The sequence below is a fragment of the Camellia sinensis genome, chromosome 14, assembly GCF_055761805.1.
Source record: "Camellia sinensis isolate YWXY chromosome 14, ASM5576180v1, whole genome shotgun sequence".
Taxonomy (NCBI): Eukaryota; Viridiplantae; Streptophyta; class Magnoliopsida; order Ericales; family Theaceae; genus Camellia; species Camellia sinensis.
Genome location: NC_138974.1, coordinates 52,826,567 through 52,836,916, shown reverse-complemented (window position 1 = coordinate 52,836,916; position 10,350 = coordinate 52,826,567). Strand labels below are relative to the sequence as shown.

The following is a 10,350-nucleotide window of genomic DNA, read 5'->3' as shown; positions in this document are numbered from 1 at the left end:
TTTTTATGACTTTCTCCTTTTGAAGATCTTTGTTGAAGTCCTTTCTGAAGAACTTCCTTACACCTTGTTTCTTTTTCACAAACCTTTTGAATATTTTAGTAATGAAAGCCATTTCTCCATCTTCCTCTGAAGCATCTTCTTCTTCCTTTTGAGATTTTGCAGTATACTTGAAAAAGATCCCTTTCTTCTTATTCTTGTCTTGTTCTTATTTTCCTTCTTGCATAATGATCTCATGGGTTAGGAGAGATCCCATTAGCTCATCAAGACTCAATGTTGATAAGTCTCTTGCTTCTATCACTGCAATAACTTTGTTCTCCCAACTTTTTGGCAATGATCAGAGGACTTTTTGGACAATTTCTGCATTAGTGTAAGTTTTTCCAAGAGATTTAAGACTATTTATAATATCTGTAAAGCGAGTGAACATTTGGGATATGTTCTCATCTGGTTTCATTTTGAAGAGCTCATAGTTATGAACAAGTAAGCTTACACTAGATTCTTTAACTTGAGTGGTTCTTTCATGAGTTACAACAAGTTTATCCCAAATTTCTTTTGTTGTGGTACAAGTGGATATTTTATTAAACTCAGTAGCATCAAGTGCATAATACAACATATTAACAGCTTTGGCATTAATTGAATATCTTTATAGTCAGCACTAGTCTACTCACTCTCAAGTTTGGATACTAACAAAGCATTTATGGTTTTGGTGGGTACCTTAGGACCCTCACACATGATTTTCCAAACTTCATAGTCAGCAGATTGAATATGCATAATCATGCGAGGTTTTCAATAGTTGAAATTTGTGCCATTGAAGAAGGGTGGTCTGTTTGAGGCTTGACCTTCAGGGAGAGAGGAGCTAGGGGTTGCCATAGATTACTTCAAGACGGTTAAGTTACACTACTAGAGACAAGGCTCTGATACCAATCGTTAAACAGGAAAGCAACCCAAGAGGGGGGGCGAATTGGGTTACTAAAAATTTAGTCCAAAAATAAGGTTCAAAAAGACTTAAGAAATTAAATACAACAGATAATCAATAGACTCATAGAAAGTAAAAGAAAAGGACTTAACACAAAGATTTATAATGGTTCGGCTCACCGGCCTACGTTCACTCCTTAAGAGTCCTCCTTGAGAATTTCTTCACTATGAATCGATGCACAACTAAGCTTTTCCCAACTTGTGGATTTTTACAAAGGACTTACTTCAATCTATTGAGGATCTCTCAATGAAATGCCTCACCTTGCAAGCATTTCACTCAGAAACTAAGGAATTGAAAAAAGAGGTTCAACTGTCCTCTTTTGCAAATGTTATCTCTCGAAAGATGGATATGAAAGTGTAAGCTCACAAGTAAATTATGGACTCACTTAGATTTGAAAATAGGAGTACAAAAATAGAATTTCAGAGATTGATGATGCTTTAAATGCTTAGTATATTGCAGTGTAGTTTCTTGTTTTTAGATCTGGAATGGATCCAGCTTTATAGCCTCCATCCGACTTCTCTCTTGGAGTAGAAACACACACACATGGTTCTTCTAACCGTTGGAGCTGGGCAAGGAGAAAGCTTCCAGCTGTTGAAAGTGGAGCATGGGTGATACAGGCTGTCATCTGATTATTGGATATGGGGCTTTCTCAAACAATATGATGTCCATACTTGAGATTCAAACTTTAGTGGATGGAGATAATGTTATCTCAAAGCTTTTTTCTTTTTCTGATCTTGGGAGTGGTGTGGGTGGAGAATATTTCCTCCACTAAGTCAGAGGTTGATGTCCTAAAGTTCCTTTTGATTAGAATAGGATTTGTCTGATGATGATGTCACAGGAACCCTCTCAGATTTGGAAGATGGCAGATAGGGTTTTTTGAAACGCAGACATAAAGGTGTCGACCCCTGCAAATTGGGTCTTGACCCTTTGCTCTGTCTTTTCTTCCCTGAGTTGATTTCCAGGTGTTCCTGGTGTTGACCCTTAGCATACTTGGTGTCGACCCTTGCAGCTAAATTGTATACTGAATTTTAGTGTCAACCTTTGCTGTTTTTTGGTGTCAACCCTTGCATCTGGAACATTTACATTTTTTTAGTTTTACTCTGGTGTCGACCCTTGGTTCTGGAACACATATCTTGAGGTTCACTTTGGTGTCGACCCTTGCTACTCTTGGTGTCGACCCTTGGACCTGTGTTAATCAAGGATAGAGTATTGCAACCAAATTTTGATGCTCATGTTTTGAGGGCCCAAAAATGATATGAAAACTAATACTTTAGAATTATATGACTTCTAGAACCATGAAGCACAATTTTTAATTTGAAAATTCTAAATAATGAAATAGGTTCGAATTATTTGTTCATGATCAAAATCAAAAAGATTTTTAAGGATAAATAACCTTAGGACTAACATCACTGATCGTTGAATCGAAGGTCACTGATCGTCGAAGGTCGATCTTACTGGAGAAGGTCACCGATTGTCAAAGGTTGATCAGTCACTGCGGTCGCCATAGAGAGAGAGAGAGAGAGAGAGAGAGAGAGAGAGAGATATGGAAGAACAAGAGAGATTGAGATAAGAAAAGAGGCTGAATGAAATTACATTAGGGTTTGGTATGTTGGCCAAAAATATCTAGGATAGGATGAATGAAATCAACGCTCCAGGTTTTTTTTATAAAAATAAATAATAAAAAAATCTAAGTACGAGTGGGTTCTTGCGGATGCAGGTTAAACCTGCAATTATGCTATATTTTAAACCGCATCCGCTCGCATTATGTCTACGAAATCACCCAAGTGTATGCTGATTGGTTCAGTAGGTTATTTTAATGTTGAAGGTATTAGATAGTCATGAATTTATGATGGATGGTTTGGTTGGCGTTTGTTAATTTTTTTTTTTTTTTATCCCTTGTATTTTTTTTTTGAGCATTGAAATTTAATTAAATCTTATGGAGACGAGAACATTCAGATTTTGTTTCACCCTTAGGATTTGGGTGATGGAATATTGATTGAGATTTAGTCTTAATTTAATATTTAATTGTCCAAATTTTAAAACTTGACGGTTGTTACTTTTGGAGAGTATTTATATTATTGTTATTGTTGTATTGTTGATGAATATAGTGACTCATCCTTTTTATTAATCTATTTAATTTGATTTTTTCTATGTGAAGTTCAACTCATATTACATTCAAAAACTCATTCAACTCTACTTATATGCAAGATTATGCAAGACTATTTTCTAAGTGTCTCTACATTGATAATATACATAAGAGAATGATTACATACATACAAATAATTGACTTCTAGAGAGAGAAGAGTAATATATATATATATATATATGTATATATATTCTCCGTTGCATGGGTACAAATGTAGCAAAATCCATAAAGAAAAGAAAGTGAGAATATTTATTTTTGATCAGAGAATGAAAATGGGTAGGCAACAACTCCACTCCTCTCTCTGAATCCATTTGTTGTTCAACAAGAATTTTTTGAAAATTCATTTTTTTTGGAATCATTTTCCATTTTCTAATTACCAATTTTTCATTTTCGATTTTTCCATTTGTTGTTCAATAAGAATTTTTTAGAAACCCACTTTGCAAGAGTAGGTTTCGAGAGGGGAGGTTGCTGTTGATATTTGTTGCTGCCGAGTTTTGATTGTGCGAGATGGAGTCGTCGCTGGTGAAGAATTCAAGAAGGATGGAAAATGTTAATGAGAAGATATGGGAGTGAAAATTGAAAGACTCTCGATTTTGTTGATACAAATTTAAATTTATTTTATTTCATTTTATTTTTTTTAAGTTGACGCAATTTGAGTCACAAATTTTTTAATAGTGTGACGTGGAGAAAATACTGAAAAAAATAATGCGTGAGGATCTGAGCTCGCCATGGGGAGGGAAGAAGTAGTGACGTCAAGGCTTATACGCTAATTTTACAGGTGATAATGTCATCAGTGAGATTTTGTCTTATATGAATTTTTTATTATTATTTTAAATCAGAGATGTAAGATATATTTTTTAATAGTCACAATCAAATTCAAATAATATTCATTTTCAACAGGCATTTAATAGGCTTAGAAATCACGTGCAAATTTTACGCCGACATAAAAAAAATATATAAACAAAAACAATCTCTTCCCAAGTCATAATAGAGAGAATATCTATTATTTATCTTGTAGATATCTAGGATTGCCCTTATATACCTGAGATATGCAGCTTACACAACTTTGACAACCAAGAACAACCAAGAACAAACGAAATCCCAAACCAACCGAACAATATGTATGGGTAAACCTTGATTTCTCCGCAATATTTATCAAATGTCTAACTTTTTAAATCACTTATGATTTGCTTTGATTTATTTATTTATTTATTTTTTATTTATTTATTTTTTTTCGGATATTTCAGGACATCTAAAATTTCGACAGAGGATTACAACAAAGCAGTGGATGATCTAGTAAACGTGAACAAACTGTTCACCCTAGCAGTGTTCCTGGGATTAGCCCTGGCTACGGCGGAGCAGCACAGCCTGGAGAATCGGGCAGACTGCGATGCAGGAACAATAGTCGCCAAGAGGCTAATTTTGTTCGAGGTCCTGTCCTTCAGTTGCTTCATTTCATCCACTGTTGTGGTTATGGCAATCAAGCTTCATCTCAACATTTACGGTGGTGGTGAGAAATTGAAACACAAGATTAGGGAAATGATGGTGTTTGTAGCAGGGTTGGCCACGTTTTTTGCTTATTTTTTCTTGATGCTTTCGATGGTTGATATCATCCAGATTCGGTTGGGGAAACTGTCGTGCAGGAGTTCCAAGTCTCTCGGCGCAGCCGTGTCCGTGATTTCTATTGTTTCTTCTGCTCTGGTCGTCTTTATGTTTCTCATGTTGCCTCCTTTATACACAGCCATCTCCCATATTAAAAGCTAGAAGCTGAGCAATATAGCTACAACAAGAATAGAACCCCAATAAGTTGTCAAAATAAATATTAAAAAACGTTTGGATTCATTCTAGCTAGCTATGTTTGGATCCATGCGAGACGTGCTCCAAGTTGTTTGAAATATTTTGTCCTAGTAGGAGCATGCGTTGTGTTTTTTTGTTATTGTAATGGAAAATAATATAAAAATCTATTTTCTAGATCTATTTTCTAAATTTAATAATGTGTAAGTAATATAATTGGTTGATGATTAAAAAGATATGAGAGAGAATATTGCCTTAGATATTCTAATTGATTGTCACATTATTAGCCTTGACAATTGCGTCTAAATTTTGGATTTATATATCAATGACCGTTTGTAATTGTGTGTATGCGCATGGTTCTCTTCAATTGAAAATACTAATTGGAGTGTACTGTTGGGCCTCCGTGGGCCTACCATGGAGCCTGTATCGATAATTTAAATTGTTTTCTGTATACAACTCATCGAGTACTTCATCCTTATAAAATATCACATTGATCGAATATCAATAGCCACTTGATTAGATTATATTTTGTTAAAAATCATATTTATTTGACCAAGTGACTACAGATATCCGATCAACGTAAGTTTTTGCAGGGATGAAATACTCAACGGATTTTACACATTAATCAGAGTATTGGTTGTGTGGTCATATATATTTTAGCACACATAGTAAGGATTTGGGAAATGTATGTGAAATGTAAATATAATTACATTTTACACACATTTTTTCTTTCCGTTTCAAAATTCTTATCCAAATTTATGAACTAAACACAGTCTAAAGAGATCAAAACTAATACAGAGATTAAAAAAAAAAATTAATATATATATATATATATATATAAATATATATTTCAACGTAAAATAAATGATATCATCATTTTTTTTTATTTAAAGGACTAACAAATTACATATGAAAATTGGATTAAGTTTATGTGAATTAAAACATTAAAAGAATTAAATATAACTATGCCAAAACTAAGAGACATTGTATTTTCTTCAAATCTTATGGAAGGCCAATGTAATTTATCCAAAAATTAAAAGTACTCAATATTTTTATATAAATTTTTTATTTATAGGCTAGAAATAACTTCTAGAAATTGAAAAAAAAAAAATTGAATTTATTTTTTTCAAGCTAATTTACAATTTTTGAAAAAAAAAATTAAGTTATGAAAACTCAACCAAAGAAAACTATAAATAAATTTTGAAAAAAATAAAATCATCCACGCCACGATTAGAAAATACACTAGAAATTTTCTTGCAGCCTGACCATAAGAACTGAACCATGAGCATAATTTGATATATTTTGTAAATATTTTGTTTGCACTAAATATATACAATAATGTTATTTTGACATATAGAAAATACAGAAACGCATCCACAAAAATTATTCAACAATGATTCATCCCCCCTTTTCCTCCCACCCCCTTTGACCCCCTCTCTCTCTCATTGGTTATATTTTCTTTTTCTTTTTCTTTTTCTTTTTTTTTTCCTGCTCCTCCAATCACTACCCGCCACGTGGCAAAAAGGGTGAGGGGGTGACCCCAAAAGGGGGTTCCAAGCATTATTCTTTAAAAAATCTTGAGTTGCTATTGATTCTTGAAGGAAATTGATGTGGTTCTACGATTTGTTTTTTTTTTTTTTGAACTACAAAAAAATCTTTGCTCCTACAACACTAGAACCATGTTAATTTCTGACCTGTTGTTCAAAGTCCCCTATCTCTCAAAAACTCCAATATTTTTCTATGCCCTTGAGTGACTTGCACAGTGAGCTAGATTGAGCTATAGTTTCTACAACGATAAGCGCATCATAGCTATGTATGTGTGTTTAGTGGGACTAATTTTGGAAAAAATATTTGAGATTTATCAATTTATTTTGTTTTATAATCTTTTTCCAAACAATAAAGCCATGACAATAGAATCTTATTTTATAAGAAAAAAGGACTTTGTACTAAGAAGGTTCGTGAGAGATCCAAAATCTTATCCGAATTTTTTTAATTATTTAATTTTAAACAATTCAAAAGATCTCTATTGGTTAATTTTTATTTAATAATCTTACATTGGAAAAAGAAGAAAAAAAAAATGAGTTGTTTTACTCACATAAAGGAAATCTTATGCTCCCATCCCATTTAGTGAAAAGTCTTATGAGAGTTTCAATATCTCATACTAATTTTCTTCATTTTCTTAATTTTAAACAATTAAGAAAATAATTAAGAAAATTTTCATTGGCTAAATTGAGTTGCTTTACTCATATAAAGGGAATCTTACACTTCCATCCCATTTAGTGAGGAGTCTTGTGAGAGTTTCAATATCTCATACTAACTTTCTTAATTTTCTTAATAAACAATTAAGAAAATCTCCGTTGACTAGTTTTTATTTGATAATTTCACATCGGGAAAAGAAGAAAAAAAATAAGTTGTTTTACTCATATAAAGGAAATTTTATACTCCTATCTCATTTAGTTTCAATATCTCAAACTAATTTTATTGATTTTTTTCAATATCTATCTATCTCAAAAAAAAAAAAAAGACAGTTTGTTTCACTATCTATCTATATATTATATAAGGAAAATGAAGTTTTTAGGGAGAAGCTTTCAAGGAGCTCCAAACCCTTATTCTAAAATTATTGAATTTTCTTAATTTTAAACAATTAAGAAAATTCTCATTGGTTAGCTTCCATTTACCTTTTATTTCATAATCCCACATTAGAAAAAGAAAGAAAAAGTGGATTGTTTCACTTACATAAAGTGAATCTTATACTTCCATTTATATAAGCAAAAGAAAATTTTTAGTAAGAAGTCCTCTGATCAATATCCCATGCTCATTTTTTTTTTTTTTTTCTTACTCATAAGTGATAAGCAAAAGGAGATTTTTTTTTATTCTCATACTCATAAGTGACAAGCAAAATGAGAGTTTTACCCATTAGCTGGTTTCTATTTAACTTTTATTTTACAATTTCATATAGTTTTGATTTTAAAAATAATTTTATATGAGAATTTAAAACTCTCATAATATTTAATTTTAAAATAATTATAATCCCACATCGAGAAAAGAAAGAAAAAGTGAGTTGTTTCACTTATATAAAGTGTTACAATCCCATATCGAGAAAAGAAAGAAAAAGTGAATTGTTTCACTTATATAAAGTGAATTTTATACTCTCATTTAATATTATAGTATTATGCATGTTTCAGTTTAAAATGGTTTAAATTTTAAAATAAAATTTAAAGGTTTTAATTAATTAATTTTGTTGTAAATTTGTTAGTCTTCTGACTTAGCCGATTAGGCTGAATCGTTTTCGGCTTGACTGATTTACTAGTTCAATCACAGTTTTAACGGTTTTATCAAAATATATTACTTAAATTTGTTTGATTTGAAATAAATTAAGATTGGCCTCATTAAAAATTGAACGACTGAACAACTGTTTCTAGAAATGAAATTGGTAGAAATAAATTAAGATTGGCCTCATTACTAGAAATGAATTTTTTATCTAAACAACTGTTAACCTTTATTTTACAATCCCATATCAGGAAAAGGAGGAAAAAATGAGTTTTTTTTTACTATAAAAACTTTATACTTCCATTTAATATTGTAGTGTTGTGTATGTTTCAGTTCCAGACAGTTTAAATTTTAAAATTAAAATAAAATTTTTAATTTTTAATTAATTAATTTTTATATAAGTTGGTTGGTCCTTTGACCTAACCAATAGGATGAATCGTTTTTTGGTTTGACTGATTCGCTAGTTTAACTACGATTTTAGTAGTTTTATCAAAATATATTGGTTAAATTTGTTTCATTTGAAATAAATTAAGAATTGACCTAATTAAAGATTAAACGGTTAAAATTGCTTGATTTGAAATAAACTTCCCGCCGAAACAATTGTTAACTTTTAAACAATTAAGAAAATCTCAATTGGCTGGCTTTTATTTAACTTTTATTTTATAATCTCACATCGAGAAAAGAAGAAAAAAGTGAATTGCTTCACTTACATAAAATGAATCTTATACTTTTATTTATATAAGCAAAATGAGATTTTTAGTGAGAAACCTTATGATCAATTGCTTATACTAATCTTTTTGATTTTTTTTTAATTTTAAATAAGTAAGAAAATTTTGATTTGTTAACTTCTATTTAACTTTTATTTTATAAAATATAAAAAAATTAAATGTAATTATCATATTTTTATTAGATAATATATTATTTTTTCTCATACATAGTACGAGTAATATGCTAGTTAAAAATATATTTACAAGGGTGAAGAAATTTGCTAGAAAAGTCAATCTCTCGACATATATTATTTTAAAATTTATGTTCACTTCAAAATTTAAAATTAATAAGTGATAAATCAATCCAAGACTATTTCTTCTTTTTTTTTTTTTTTAATATAGAAACCTTTACACGTGTTTGTTCTTTACGTGCGAACCAAATATCAGAACAATTATTCATCGCCTTGAAAACATATTGATGTGACAATATACAAATTAATTCAAACCATTTATTTGTAAGAGACCACAAATAAATTATTTAAATTAATTTATAATAATATCATATGAGGTATGAAATAAGTTTTCCAAACATCGGGCCTATTTTAAATTCTTCTCGGATCTAACCTACCATCCACAATTTCACATAGATTTTAGGCCTCGTTTGGAAATCTTTCTTTTTAATTAAAAAGTCAAAAAGTTATTAAATTAGTCAAAAAGTTACTAAATTAGTCAAAAAGCAGACAATTCATACCAAAAAAATCAAATATTTTCTTTTCTCTCTACTTTTTACATATCTTTTCATAAAAAAATAAAAAGTCATCACAAACATATTAATTTTTTTTAACTCATATTTTAATCAAATAGCCAAAAAATTATCAAATTAACATATTTCCAAACAAGACCTTAGCCTCTTTTCCTTAGTTGTGACTAATTTCTCTCTGACGTCATCTCCAATTGTGTACACTCCAATAAGAGACACTATGGGCAAATTTGGAAAATAAATAAAAATTCAAAAGTCAAGTTTTAATCTATTTTAAATTATATCAATTTTTATAATTTTTATATGTTTGTTTAAAAAAAAAAAAAAGTAAAAAAAACCATTTCTTATAAATTTTCCCAAAACACTCCTATGGTACGCACTCATCAATTGGACTCATCAATTGTATGCATTTTGAACTTTTTTTTTTTTACTCTATCAATATTTACTTAAAGATTTTTCTATTCTAGCAAGAGAATTAGGGATATTTTTCAAGTTGGTTAAAAATTATTTTTTTTTGCTTTTTGGTGTTTTTTTAATTATATGACTTTCCTATTTTTTTAATATATTTTTATAAAAAAAATCAAAAAAAAATTAAAAATTAATTTTTAACTTACTTTCTAAAATAATCCTTCCCCCACCTACATCAATTCAATCATGAGAATCCATCCGTACATTGTCGCCAGCTAGGAAAATGAAAATT

At 30.1% G+C, this 10,350-nt stretch overlaps 1 long non-coding RNA gene across 1 annotated transcript; it reads left to right on the top strand.

Moving 5' to 3' along the window:
• The first annotated feature begins 4,103 nt into the window (after positions 1–4,103).
• Positions 4,104–5,105, top strand: LOC114270030 (uncharacterized). The gene is made up of 2 exons (XR_014350571.1): positions 4,104–4,240; positions 4,367–5,105. It is a non-coding gene; the product is annotated as an uncharacterized LOC114270030 (long non-coding RNA).
• The last annotated feature ends 5,245 nt before the right edge of the window (positions 5,106–10,350 follow it).